This window comes from Python bivittatus, unplaced genomic scaffold (genome assembly GCF_059951505.1).
Source record: "Python bivittatus isolate LINGU-HERP-01145 unplaced genomic scaffold, Pbiv_v1 ctg000020_np1212, whole genome shotgun sequence".
Taxonomy (NCBI): domain Eukaryota; kingdom Metazoa; phylum Chordata; class Lepidosauria; order Squamata; family Pythonidae; genus Python; species Python bivittatus.
In genome coordinates, this window is record NW_028277030.1 from 103,501,295 (window position 1) to 103,516,039 (window position 14,745).

The 14,745-nt window shown below is 36.1% G+C and overlaps 1 long non-coding RNA gene across 2 annotated transcripts in view; it reads right to left on the minus strand.

The window, feature by feature from the left end:
• The window catches only part of LOC112541626 (uncharacterized), a 30,939-nt gene that overhangs the window by 12,605 nt on the left and 3,589 nt on the right, over positions 1-14,745 (minus strand). For both annotated transcript variants that reach the window (XR_003085613.2, XR_015797021.1), the window contains exon 2: positions 14,356-14,447. This is a non-coding gene — a long non-coding RNA (uncharacterized LOC112541626). The remainder of the gene's footprint in view (positions 1-14,355; positions 14,448-14,745) is intronic.

Here is a 14,745-nt window from a genome sequence, read left to right on the forward strand (position 1 = left end):
TGTATTTGTTAAGGTTAATTTTTAATTTCAGCAGGTTAAACTGAAAAGTTTAACCCAAGCTCAGAGCTTCATGGCTGAATGAGGATCTGAACCTAGCTTTCATCAGTTCTGTACCATTACTCTAACCACTGCATTACACTGGCACTATGTTCATGTACTGTATCACATTAAGCCATAAAGGATAGTGGTTAAGGTATAGGACTAGAAACCAGGAAACCATGAGTACTCCCTTAAGCACAAAAGCCAATTGGGTGATTTTGGGCCAGTCATTCTCTCTCAGCCCAACCCACCTCAAAAGGTGATTGTGGTGGAGAAAATAGGGGAAGGCAGCATTATGTATCCTGCCTTGAACTGTACAAAATAAAAGTAAGCTAAATCTAAATTAATTTTAAAAGTTTGTCTCTATTTTAAGGTGCTGTGAACCAAGACATTGCAGTATGATTTATGGTTTTTGATATCGTACAAACCTAGCCAATGGTAGATAATTTAATAAATCATGGGTGAACAAACTAGGTCTGGCACTTTTGAGGCACTAGACATATTTTCATGAGAATCATTGCAAACAGACAATTTCTGAACACGCTTGGAATCCTTCAGCTGCACACTCATTCTTGCTCTCTCAATTGCAACCTTTGACAGATCTGGGGGCAAGGCCCACTGAATACACTTGATGGGACTTCTTCTGAGCCAAAATAAATAAAGCTGTGCTATTAAGCTCCATTTTGAATTCTGTGATTATAGCTATTGCACAAGAACACAACACACATCTGGTCCCTGCATCCTTCCTCCCCACTTCCATTGAAATCATAGTATGATCTTTCTAGGCAAGCTGTTGCACAACTCTCTTCCTTTACTTCCAAGGGTGTGACCGGGAAAGGACAGATGGGCAGCTCTTATGAAATAGAAAGAGAAGGCCAGGACTAAGCAAAGGCCATGTTATAGCTCATTTGTGTCAGCAGAGATTTTAACAGCAGAAGGATGTAAGATGGCTTTCCTGTGACTTGACAGAAAATAACTGTCAAGTGGACTTAGGGAGCGGAAGCTTCTTAGTCAAGCAATGCCTGCTCAGAAGAAATAGTTTAGATGTATGTGTGCTGTTGCCCTGGTTCCTTACACTTCCTTTTTTTATCCTAAGATCTTCAATGTATTGCTCAATAGTAGCTGAGCATTGCTAGAAAGAACAACACAATTTCATGTTTTGGCTTGTTTTTGACAGCCATTTGTCAGATGAAAGAAAAAAAGTGAATCAGAAGTGATGTTGATATACATGCAGCAGATATAAGTATAATAAACTAATGAATTACATGGCATGAAAATTATGATAATGAGATTTCAAATTGATCTGGGTGACAACTTGGGATCTCTTTCAGCTCTGAAATTCTTAATTCTATGGTTAGAGACTTAAAAGTGAGCAGGTGGTCTGGGGTTAGGATTCCTAAGTCTGATAGCTGGTAGCATCCTGATGAGGTATTTCAGTATATTTCCAAAGAAGGAGGCTCCTAATGTTTCTCCATCTTTCCCTCCTCAGTGGAATTATTATTTTTTTTTTATGCTAAGAAAAAAATGGAAGAAGTGGTTGTAAAACAAAAGGGGGTTACAAATAGAGAGCAACCACATCAAATTTTCTTTGCAACCACATCAAATTCTGTCAACAAGGTGGGGTGTCTGCACAATCAAAATCTGATGGAAGCACTTTTGAGAAGAGTTCAGATGGCCCAAGGCCTAAGTCCTGAATGTGCCCCATGATTTCTCCCTTGGCACTTCCATGACTCACTTGAGGATTTTTAACAAGCTTATCATATGAACAAAGTATGTGTATAAACCTCCCAGGGAACTGCTGCCTTGACATAGTGGAAGAGCTCAGTACCTTCAATGAACCTGACAGTATTGGTAGCAAAATAGACTCTTGTTATGGTCACTTTTGCCAGTAAGGATGAAATTCAGGATAATCCCCAATGTAGGTGAGGAAGATGGGGCTCTGCAGGCTTGAGGACAGCCAACCCACCAAGAGAAGGAAAACAAACCCATAGGAAGGCAATGCAAAACACTTCTCTATCGTTGTCCAGAAATGTGTGAGGCCATGTCTTAAACATTTAGACAGTTTTGGATGCTGTATGATGAGAACTCAGGTCAGAAGGCACTACTCAAGCTATTGGGGAAAAATAATGAACTTTCATGAATAGTTTTGAACTACCCATAACATGGCCAGACCAGTGTGGTCACTCATACTGCCACTACTGAAAGAGGAGCTCTTTGTTTCACAAGGACCCATACAATTGGAACATGGAATGTGAGAAAAATGAACCAGAGAAACCCTGAAATTATCAAAGAAATGAAGTGTACCAAACTAGATATTTTCTGTTTTTAGGAATATATTAACTTAGATGGACAAGAATGGGACCCTTTATATAAAATGATAGAATGGCATTAGTATTCAAGAAGGATGTGCCTGGCTAAAACCCAAAAAACAACAGGATCATATGTATTAGAATTAGTGGGTATCCAGTGAAGCACGCAGTAGAAGTCTATGTCTTTACTACAGATGCAATGGATAAATTCTGTCAATTTCTAAGAGACAATAAATATAAGATCTAGAAAAGACATTGTGCTACTGATAGATTATTAGAATGTCAGAGTTGGAGAAATAGAGGAAACTGTAATTACAGCAAGGTTTGTGTTGGGTAAACACAATCATGAAGGAGATACATTAATAAAGTTTTACAGAGATAATTATTTATTCATTGCCAATACCTGTGTCAAGTAATCTAAAAGGGTTCCACAATGTTCACAGGAACTTGCTGCTTTCATCAGAAATATGAATGATGATCAGAATGTTGGAAGCGGACTAGCACTCTTATACTACAAGCCCCACCCCTTTAGGATATGCATGCAATTTCATGAGATGTGTAGAAAAGGGGAGGAGCATGTGTCATATTGCTGCTGACTCCTTTGTCCCTCCCTGTGAATGCCACTCAACAAGACTACACCTGGCCACTATCAGAATCAAATCAACTATATAATAGTTGGTGCAATGGTTAAGGTGTTGGGTAAAAAACAGAAATTTAGGTTCAAGTTTACCCTCATCCATGGTAACTCACTGGGGGATATTGGTCAAATCTACTCTCTCTTAGTCAAATCTGCTTCACAGGATTACTGAAGCGGGGATTTAAAAAAATGAAAAGAGATCCCATGTAAACTGCCTCAAGCTTTTAGAGAAAAGATGGAATATATATGTCAAGGAGACTACAAAATAAAATCAGGAGAAGAATTGACAGAGTTGCCAATGATTTTCTTATTTACAGTTATTAGAAAGATTTAAAGTAGACAAAGTTTATGGTTTTGAACATTGTAAGACTGAGTTTGAAATGGAATGATGTACAAATGATGAACATGTAATTGTTAAAATGAATAAACTTCTATTGAAATTTGAAACAGAAGAACAAGTGAAAGAATGTATGTTAAAGTGGGCTAAAAATTTGTTTATAATATACAGATGGAACAATGGGAAAATATGTGGTTGAAAGGACTGAAATTTAAACTATGTTATAATCTTAAAGATAATTCTTACAAAATGATGTACCGTTGGTATATGTCACCAGATACATTGTCTAGAATGTATAAAGACACTTCAAATGCATGTTGGAAATGTGAACAACAAGAAGGGACATTTTATCATGCTTGGTGAATGTGTAAAAAAGCTAGAAAGTTTTGGATTCAAATGTATACATTGATTCAGAGGATTTTAAAGATTAATATGCAATTGAGACCAGAGGTCCTTCTTTTAGGACTGATGGACAAACAGTTGGAAAAAAGTCATAGAACTTTGTTTATGTATATGATAACTGCAACAAGATTATTGTATGCACAAAGATGGAAAACTTGGCAATACTTACAATAGAGGAATAGTTGGTGAAGATGATGGAACTCACTGAGATGGCCAAATTGACTTCTTTGATTAGAGGAAAGATAATATCTACATTTATTTATTACATTTATATAGCTACCCATCTCACACAAAATGACTGAGTGGCTATATATTTGTTATTATTTATTATTATATATCCAGTCAGTTTATTGTTGACTGAAACCCCCTTATGGACCTTTTGTGTAAAACAGAACAAAATGAACTTATGATTTATGGTTTTGATGATTACACAGGGTAGATTATAGAAAGAAGAGAAACATGTTGTAACTTTAGAAAAAGAGATAAATTTGTAAGTATACTTATAACTGCTGTAAAGAAGATCAAAGGTACTTCTTTGTAACTTTTTTCTTTCTTTTCTATTTTTCTTTTATTTTTTTTTCCTTTCTTGTACTTTTAGCTTTCTCTTGGATTTCTTTCCTTTCCTTTCTTTTCTTTCTTTTTATTAGTTTGTATTAGTTTTCTTCTTCTTTTTTAAAACTTTTAATAACATTATATAAAAAAGAGAAAAGATGGAATAGAAATCTAATAAACAATCAGATATGATAGGAAACTGATGGTGGAGAAATGCAATCCAATCAACAGGACAATTCCAGGTACAGATTGTAGAACAAACTAAGAATTATTAACATCAAATACATGGTTTAAACTGAGAAAATTAAATAGAGTAAGTATGCTAGAAGTTCTGAGTTGGAGCCTGGGTACATTCAGTCAGAATATAACATCAATGTGAGAAACAGATTCAGTACACTTTTATGAAAGAAAATCCAAGGAACTATGGTCTAGATAAGAGACACTATGAAAACTGAAGCAGAAAAAAATAATTCCCCAAATTTCAAAGAAGAAAAGATCCAAATAGCTTTCAGAAAAGCCATCACAACACTGAACATAGACTTTCACTGTCAAGCAAGAAAGGTCAGAGAAAATTATCCCAATGAAGAATGTCAACACATAGAGAAAATAGCAAGAAAAGAAAAATAGAGATGTTTTTAAGAAAATCAGAGAAATCATAGGAAAATTTACAGCTATATTTAAGAAATATTTACAGAATATTTAAGAATAATAGTGGAAGAGATCTAATAGTGACAAATGAAGAAAATGGAAACCTGTAACGATATACTTTAAAATGGACTAAAAAATGACAAAAACTTTTACAGAGAGAGCAACCAATTCCTGTAGAGAATCATATATGATGTTTATGTAATTAATTGTCAACTGAAAAGCACCAGATGCAGATGAAATTCCCGCTAAATTCTTAAAAGCTTCTGGAGAAGAAACAGTTAAAGTGATAACAGCTTATGTCAAGAACTATAGTTCAAGTTTGTGTGCAGATTATTGAACCACTGCACTAATTCAAATAAAAGCAAAGTTTGACTTAAGATCTTACAGAAAAATAGAGACAAAAAATGAAAGCAGAAATGCCAAATGAACAAATAGGTTTCAGGAAAGGCAGAGAGACACAAGATCAATAGCTGACATAGGATGAATAATGGACAGAGCAAAAGGATATATGAAATACATTTATTTTTATTTTATAGAATAAAAATGTAAAATATTTTAAGGCTAATGGGCATGCCAGAACACCTGATTATTCTTCAAAGAACTTTTACTCTGAACAAGCAGCTACAGTAAGAACTGGGTTTGAAGAAACAGAGGAATTCAAAATAGGAAAGAAAGACAAAGATGAATACTGTTCCCATGACTATGAATATAATATAAGAATGGCAGGTTCAGAAAAGATGACAACTGGAATCAAAACTGCAGTCTAAAAGGCTAAGCATCTGAGATGTATAGACAATATCACTTTATTAAATGAAAATAAAAGAACACTTAGAAGACATCATTATGAAAGTAAAAACAGAAAGTGAAAAATCTGGTTTAATGTTAAATATTAAGAAGACAAAAGCAGGTTTGTAGAAAATAAGTGAAGCTGGTAGATTTTTGAGAGAGGCTCAAGAATAAAGATGGACAGCATCCTGGAAAATTGAAGAGGAGATTAATCCTAGGGAGAAAGATGATGACAAACATAGGCAGGATAATGAAAATAAGGATATTTCTATGACAAATATCAGAATAGTTAAAGCAATTGTTTTCTAGTGATTACGTATGTCATGAAAAGAGGGGGAGAAAGAAGAAAGACATCTTTGAATTAGGAATTTGGATACTAAAAAACTGTAAGAAGAACCAATCAATCATTCCTGGACAAAATAAAGACCGAGTACTCCCTTGAGGCAGTGATTAGATAGCAGAAACTAACATACTTTGGGTATATGATATAGGTGGATAATGCTCTAGAAAAATAACGATGTTTGGCAAGGCTGAGAGAAGTAGAAGAATGGGAAGGTGAGTTGACAGGATCAGAAATATCAGTGCAATGTACCTGGAGCTGTAGTTTGTCAAGATGAAGGGCATTTGCTTATATAGTCATGAGGGCCAGACTGGATGGCACCTAACTGACTATATTGGCTGTGTACATTTCTGTGTACTAATTCTTAGAATCATAGAATTGGAAATGGCAGTTTAGGCCATCAATTGCATTCCTGTGCTCAGGGCAAAGTCTAAATTAAAGCATGTCATTAACAGGTTCTTGAACTTCTGCTTGTAACTAACTGCCAATAGAAACTCTCCATCTCCTTAAATCTTTGATTCCATTCTCCAAATATTCTTACTGTTATGAAATTTTCCTAATATTAGCAAAAATTGCTTTCCTATAACTTGAGATCATCATTCCATGCTCTGTATTCTGTGATGATAGAGAACAGATCTGGTTTTAGTGTGACAACGATCAGATACTGGAACAGTGGTAGAATTTTTATCCTATCATATTTTCTTCTTCATACCTACTTATTTCAACCTCTTTTCATAGAACTTCATTTCCAATCTCCTGATCATTCTTGTTGGACTTCTTTCAACTGAATCCTTTTAAAGGTATGGTTCTTGCTACTAAACAAGTGCATTCAGACCAGCAGAGAATAATATGGATCAATTATTTCATATAATACAGAAAGTAGACATTAACTGCTGCAGGGTAAAATTGTGTTTGCTTTTTTTTTTTTTTTTTTTTGCAGCCTGCTTATTTACTTGGGAAATTAAAATGAATTCTTCTTGGGAAATATAGAAAAGGTTTACACATAAACCTCTTGTTCTCAGTTTTTATTGAGCAGTCTTTGATAACAGACAATTAATAGCACAGAAAATAGAAGCACTATGCCAATATTTACATTGCTCTAATATATTTAGCCAACCACCCAACTTTTCTCTCTCTTTTTAATATTTCACCTTAACAATTTGGTTGCAGGTGGAGATATTTTTTCCTTGCCAACATTACAGGTGACTCCCTTGGCTTCTTATTTGCTGCCAGGAACATAACCACACCTGTTTGGCGGTGAATAGGGAGCCAGTTACATCCTGAAGGTACAAAGGGGATCAAGTGCACAATTATGATTTAAGTAAATAAAATTTAAAAGGGAACATTGCAACCACAACGTGACAGGCTTTCTGTTTTCTGTACTCAGGAAAAAGGCTTGGTGTGATCCCAAATTACTCCCCTGCTTTTTTCCCAGCAGTATTTTCTCTGTTGGAACAGGTCATTTCATGTTCTACAAAACCATCCATTATTTAATGCTTAGTTCTAAATATCATTGGTTTTTACACTGGTAGATTGTGACTTTTACATGGCCTAATTTATGGTATTGTTTTCTTCCTTTTTCTTTTTTTTCCTTTCCTAATTTTATTCAGAATCATAAAGAAACTGAGTTTGCACAGCATGTTAAGCAATTATTTTTTTTAACCATCCTTTATTGAATACACAACTGGATGGGTTTATACCATACTTTAAGTCATAAATGATGTCTTAGAAATCATGGTGACTATATTCACTAAGCCAAAAATCAAAGAAACTACATTATGGTTTAACACATTGTGTGAATCAGGTCAGTTTAAGAATAAGAAATGGGGAAACATTTTGAACAGTGTACTTACCCATGGATAACATGTGAACAGTGTACTTACCCATGGATAAATGAACTGTGGTTCATTTAGCCCAATTTTCAAGTTTCCCATGAGACACATTGAACCATAAAGTAACCACATTAGCTGGGTTTACACTTTCCATTAGATTAATGGAACCTAAGTAATTTGTAATTTAGTATGTGTCATCAGTAAAATATTAAAAGTGGAGCCTGTTATGAAAATTACCTTATACAGCGTGTTAAGCCAATCCAGCCAACTACAGTTTGGTTTAATATGTTGTGTGAACCCATTGTAGTGAGGTATAAAAAAGGGGACACTGAGACCACTCTTAATGTAAACTTTTGAGTGGATCCCAGCATTTACAAAGAATATTACCTGTGCACTAAAGGAAAGGGAGTGAAAAGTGAAAATACAACTGCTCAAGGAAAATGTTCTAAAAATGTATAGCTATGCTATTTTTTACATTTTCCTTGAGTGGTTTATGTCTATGGTAGTTCATGCTTGGTATTTAGGGGAGTGTGCTCCTTTGTATTACTAGGAGATAGGAGATCTTTTGGAAGGAGATCAGTAGAGATTAGTGATGGTGGTTCTGTGATAAAAGCATAGGGGATGGCAAGGGGTTTAATATAAGAGGTTCCACAGTATTAACAAACTGAATGGATTGCTGTATCTCACTGGAACTCTAGAAGAGCCCACAGTCTCACAAGGTTCTTGGCAGAGACCATAAATAACTCTGATTCTCATTCCAGACTGACAAGAAAAGCAAGTCTCCACAGCTTTTGGGGAGAAGAAAGAAAATCACTTCCCATCTGAGTCCATTTCTTGGCTACTGAGATGAAATCACACCTATTAGCTATCCCTTTGTCATGTTTAAGAGGCATTACCTGCTAGCATAAAAAATGTGATAGAAACTGTAGGATAAAGATTTGCTGAAAGAAAGGAATCCTTTTGGTCAACCCTCCTACAATACATTCAAGTTGGAAGAAGGATCTAATCAGAAACTACAAAAGGGGAAAAAGCCAGAAATGTTCAATCTGTGTATTTTCTAACATGCCATTATTTTTGCTTCTATGGAACAGAGTGTTCTTTAATGTTGACGTCTGGACTTGTAACACGTACTCAAGGCTGGAAGGAGGACTGCCAACTGAAGTTTTTGGCAACCAAGGTGGTGCTTGGGACTGCCTTGGGAATGGAGCCTAGTAGTATCAGGCATGTCCTGATGCCAAGCTTGATGCAAAACCTGTCTATTCTCTTGAAGGGTACAGCTTTAAACAAAAGATAACCAAAATGGGGAAAAATATTTCTTCCTCTTGTTTTTCTGGCAACTAGCCTGAAACAAAAACAAAATAAAACCTCTTCTAGGTCAGATTTTTTTTTTCCTGGTCACTTGGCAGTGTTAGCTGGAGGGATTCCAAGATCCAGCTAGAGGAATTAAACCCACATTTGCTCACCACAGTAATCCCCTTAAAATGTAGCTTTATTCTGCAGCTGAATATATTGAAGACTTTCTCCACCTTCTTGTTACTGGAAGGTTTTTTTTTTTTTTCTATAGAAGGAAAGATTAATCCAACATAGCTGGAACAGAATTCAAAGAGAATAGAGATGTAAACACTGTCATCTATTTGTGTCTTACTGTATACCTCACTGCATGGCTGATGTTACCTGGCTATTCCTGAAATTGCTGAAGCACATTTAGTGTTTTTCTATAAAATGGCTATATTCTACATAATATAATCTCTAATCAGAAAGCCAGAGGTGAAAGTAAAAGAAATTGATTTTTTTAAATCTGAAAAGTATTATTTTATTAATAATTCTGTTTTAAACCATGACTATTTGGGAGCGCATCACTGAGATTTACTGTCTGTATTACATCTCCAACTATTCTTCAAACTTCTGTCAGATCCAGACTGCCTGATCTTCTCAATGCTACACAATACAGGTTGTGTGTGTGTGTGTGTGTTTACACTAAAATTGTTACAATGGAACAGCTATCTGATTACCTTTAGTGAATATGGACATTTGCACACATGTGCATATACAGTTTGGATTTTTCAGAAATCTAAACTGTAATACTATAGTGGTCAACCTTGAATGCTTTTTTCCAACAGCTGCGGTTACAGAGAATAGAACTCAGATTTCATGTTGCTGCTTTGTCAAAATTTTCACATTCAAAGTCCCCTCTTTTCTGTTCTGTTCACTTTATATTGGCCTGCTACTATATGGAACAGAACTCTGCCTTTAAATTAGTTATACTGAAAACGTTTCTAAACAATTATTGGAAAATTCCAAAACACTGTCCTTGGCACGTGGCCACTCTAATCAATTTAGATATATTTCTTTAATTTTTCTTATTGCAATTTTTTTTGAAAAAAAAGGAAAGAGAAAAAGGAAACTCACTTCCCTGTGAGAAGTGCTCAGTTTTCATTGAGAGTGTTTCCACAGATTTGCTTTGCATCACTTTGGCATTTGATTTGGACTTGTCATCTTTTTTTGGCGGGGGGGGGAAGGAACTGAGTCAGTTTCTTACTCTGCTGTAGTTTATCTGAAATTGCAGTTAAGCTGGTGTTTTCTCTTGAATCTCTGCACTTCTGCAAACCCTGTGGCCAGCCCATTTTCACACTGGCCACAATGATACACAAATGATGGCATTCTATTGGTGACATTGTGACAGAATTCTGTCCTTACTTACTTGAATCCCAACATCTGATGCGAGTATTAAGTTGAGGTCTTTGCATCGTGATGCATGTTTTTTTGCTTGCCAACTTTCCCCACCACAGATGCCCAGTTGCTTCATCTCATCTCCCAGGGTCAAACCAGTCATCATTCCCCTCCCTGACCCCAAATTAAAGCTCTACAGCAGCTTGTCTCTTCTTGTATGCTTATTTCCCATCCCCCAATCCAGCTGTTCTATCAACGTGCAACCATGGTCACAGTTATTAGGTAAACATCAGATTGCAAACTTTTAAAATCAGGTTGCAAAATATTATAATTTTGCAAAACCATCAGATTGCAAAATATTATAATTTCATCTTTGCAACTCATAGAGTCTTTTAAATGTAAGAGATATGGAAGAAAGTCAGCCAGGAAGGCTTTGGAGGAGTTCAAAAAGTGGCAAAAATAAGCAGGGGGGAGGAAAGGATTGCTAAAGCAACTGCAGAGAGAGAAATTACACCAGATTTGCTTCAGAAAATGTCTGAGGAATGGGCAGTAAATTAGCTGAATCACTTGAAACTAAATTGAATAAATCACAATACTAAATTTAATAAAAGCTCTGTAAAACAAGTGTCTGGAGATGTAAAGCAAATTACTGTAATTACAAAGTGGAAATTCTGGAGGGTAAGACAGAAGTTATGGATAGAGAGTTGGAAAGAGAACTAGATAATCTGACTCTATTGGAATTGAGAGAGAAGGAATTTTGTTTGAAATTTAGAGCAATCCCAGAGGATGTTGGTGAAGATATTAGAGAAAAGGTTATTAAAGCTTTAGCAATTTTTTTGGATTGGGATGAGGAGGATATGGAGGCATAAATTAATAAAGTACAGTATATAGAATAAATACAAGATTTACAAGAATAAATGAACATACAATTGCTAAAATGTATAAACTTTTATTGAAATTTGAAACAGAAGAAGAACAAGTTAAAGAATGTATGATAAAGTGGGCTAAAAATTTTGGTTATATTATACAGATGGAACAATGGGAAAATATGTGGTTGAAAGGACTGAAATTTATACTGTTATAATCTTAAAGAGAATTTTTACAGAATGAAGTAAAGTTGGTATATGTCACCAGAGAAATTGTCTAGAATGTATTAAGGCCCTTCAAATTTATGTTGGAAATGTGACCACACAAGAAAGGACATTTTATCATGTTTGGTAGACATGTAAAAAAGCTAGAAAATTTTGGATTCGAATACACACACTGATTCAGAGGATTTTAAAGGTTATTATACAATTGAGACCAGAAGTTTTTTCTTTTGGGATTGATAGATAAACAGTTAGAAAAAAGTCATGGAACTTTGTTTTTGTATATTATAACCACAGCAAGGTTATTGTATGCACAAAGATAGAAAGATTTGGCATTACCCACAATGGAGAAATGGTTGGTGAAGATGATGGAACTTGCTGAGATGGCTAAATTGACTTTTTCGATTAAAGAAAAGTCAATATCTACATTTATTGCTGACTGGAAACCCCTTATGGACTTTTTGCATAAAGCAGAACAAAATGAACTTATGATTTATGGTTTTGATGATGAGACAGAATAGATTATAGAAAGAAGAGAGTTATGTTGTAACTACAGAGTAAGAGTTAAATTTATACAGTGGTACCTCGGGATACGAACGCCTCTACTAACGAACTTTTCGGGTTACGACCAGCTCCGGCCGCAAAAATTTACCTCGATGTGCGAACTCCGCCTCGGGGTACGGTCATTTTTCCACCCATAACATGTCCATGGCCATTTTTCCGCCCCTGACACGTGGTCTGCGGCCATTTTCCCACCGCGCCGTGCCGCGCCCAGCCGTTCTTCCACCACGCCGTGCTGCGCCACGCTGCGTGGCGCCCGGCCATTCTCCCACTGCGCTGCGCCGCGCCGCGCCCGGCCGTTCTCCCGCCGTGCCGCGCCACGCCCGGCCTTTTTCCCGCCACGCCGCGCTGCACCGCGCCCGGCTGTTCTCCCGCCCGATGCGTGGTCCGCGGACACCAGAACGGATTAACGGTAATTACATTGAACCTTATGGGAAAAGTTGCTTCGGGGTGCGACCAAATTCGGAGGGCGGAACAGATTAACCGGATTTACATTGAACCCTATGGGGAAATTTGCGTCGGGTTACGACCAACTCGGGATACACCCAGAGTCACGGAACACATTAAGTTCGTATCCCGAGGTACCACTGTAATTGTACTTATAACTGCTGCAAAGAAGATCGGATGCCACTTCTTTGTATCCTTTTTCTTTCTTTTCTATTTTTTACTTTTTTTCCTTTCTTGTATTTTTAGCTTTCTCTTTGATTTCTTTCTTCCTTTTTCTTTTCTTTTTCTTACTTTATATGAGTGTTGTTGCAAAGGGTCTGAATACTTATGCTAATGCGATATTTCAGTTTTTCCTTTTTCATACATTTGCAAACATTTCTAAAATTCTGTTTTCACTTTGTCATTATGGGGTACTGAGTGTAGTTTAATGAGGAAAAAAATGAATTTGAACGATTGTAGTATCAGGCTGCAACATAACAAAACCGTTAAGCGGTTTGAATACTTTCTGAAGGCACTGTATATAAAGACAGACTCTGGATGAGTTCAGTTCTTTTTTTCTCTGAATTTTTTACAGATGACCTTCAGTCACAAAGCTTGCTACCATGGCAATTACTCAAGTTCCCTTCCCTTCCTTTCTGCAACCCACCAGATAAATACACACAAATTCATGTACTGAAAAACAGATCTGGGGGAGAGAACTTTTATTTCCTTTTTGTATGAAGTGAGGGGGATTTTTGTTATTCCACAGTTATTCCATAGGAGGAAGGCTGCTCAATTATCATTGCCTTCTCCTATTGGTCAGCTGATGGGAAAGAGGATAAGCACCAACTGGCTCATGAATTTCGTCTGAATTTCATAGTTGGCCAAAGTTAAGTTTCAAACTTGTGTACGATTGGTTGTTCACAATTTGTATTAATTCTCTGCCATTGATGAGCAGTGGAAAAGAATGCAATACTGTATATAATTTGTTTTTTGCAAACAGCAAGCTTGTTTAATAAAACAAAAGGAAATCTCTGTCGATGGTTTCTTGAGATGTAAAAGAATTTAATTCATAATTCAGCTGAAATACTTGCTTTATATTCCTATCAGTTAAAATGTAATCCTGACATTTAAATCCTATTTCAGCCTTTGCTCCAAATGAAGTAGAAGATCTCTAATAGTTGGACTGTCTCATTATGCTTAATGTTCCCTCTTCTTTTCTGATATTCTTGCATATCATTGTTTATGCAGTGGATCAAGATTTGAAAAGGGCTGTTCTGAATGGTAATACAAGATTGGACTTATATAACTGGAATAGAAACAAGGCACAACATGTAAAATCAAACCAGTGGGGCCTCCAAGAATCCTGTAAAATTGTCTTCAAGTGAGGATGTCACGTTACTCCAGAACTTGATTTTACTGTCAACTATTTGTTTTCATGCCACATAATATCACATTAATTAGCTCTTATTATGCATTTGTTCTTGGCCTCATTAATGTGCATTAATGTGCATTCAGCATGTCAAGCTGACATATTTGTTGCACCAAACATTAACTGCAGAACATTCAAGGACCTGGAACATTATTATTAATTCCTACGTTAAATTTGTGTAACTGGGGAAATTAATGATTGTATTCCACTGTATTTACTGTAGAATAGCCTCCTGCTGTAGCATTTTTACCTGATAGGCAAGCAGAATGAAAAGTACTGTTTCCTGATTTACCTACCCAGACTTTACCTCTTTTTGCTGCTTAGCTTGGCTCTGATGAAGACACAGACCTTGCATATTCTGTAGGGATGTTCCAAGATATTTCAGTACCTGGGAAATAAAATCCAAATAGCAATTCTCTTTCTTCCTTTATGCCCCTCACACTCCCACCCTGGTACAATTTCTGCTAATTTCCATAGGATGTATTCAAATCTATCCATCTCTCCTGTTCTGAATAACATCCATAATAAAAACCCAGAAAGATAGTTTCACATGGTCTCATGATCTCTGGATGAGTGACTTGGATTGCTTTTGCAATGAGTGATATTAAAACAAGTCTCTGAATTTATTTTATAGTATATGTGGTTAATGCATGCTAGATTACAACTCTCCAAATGTGAGGCTAAGC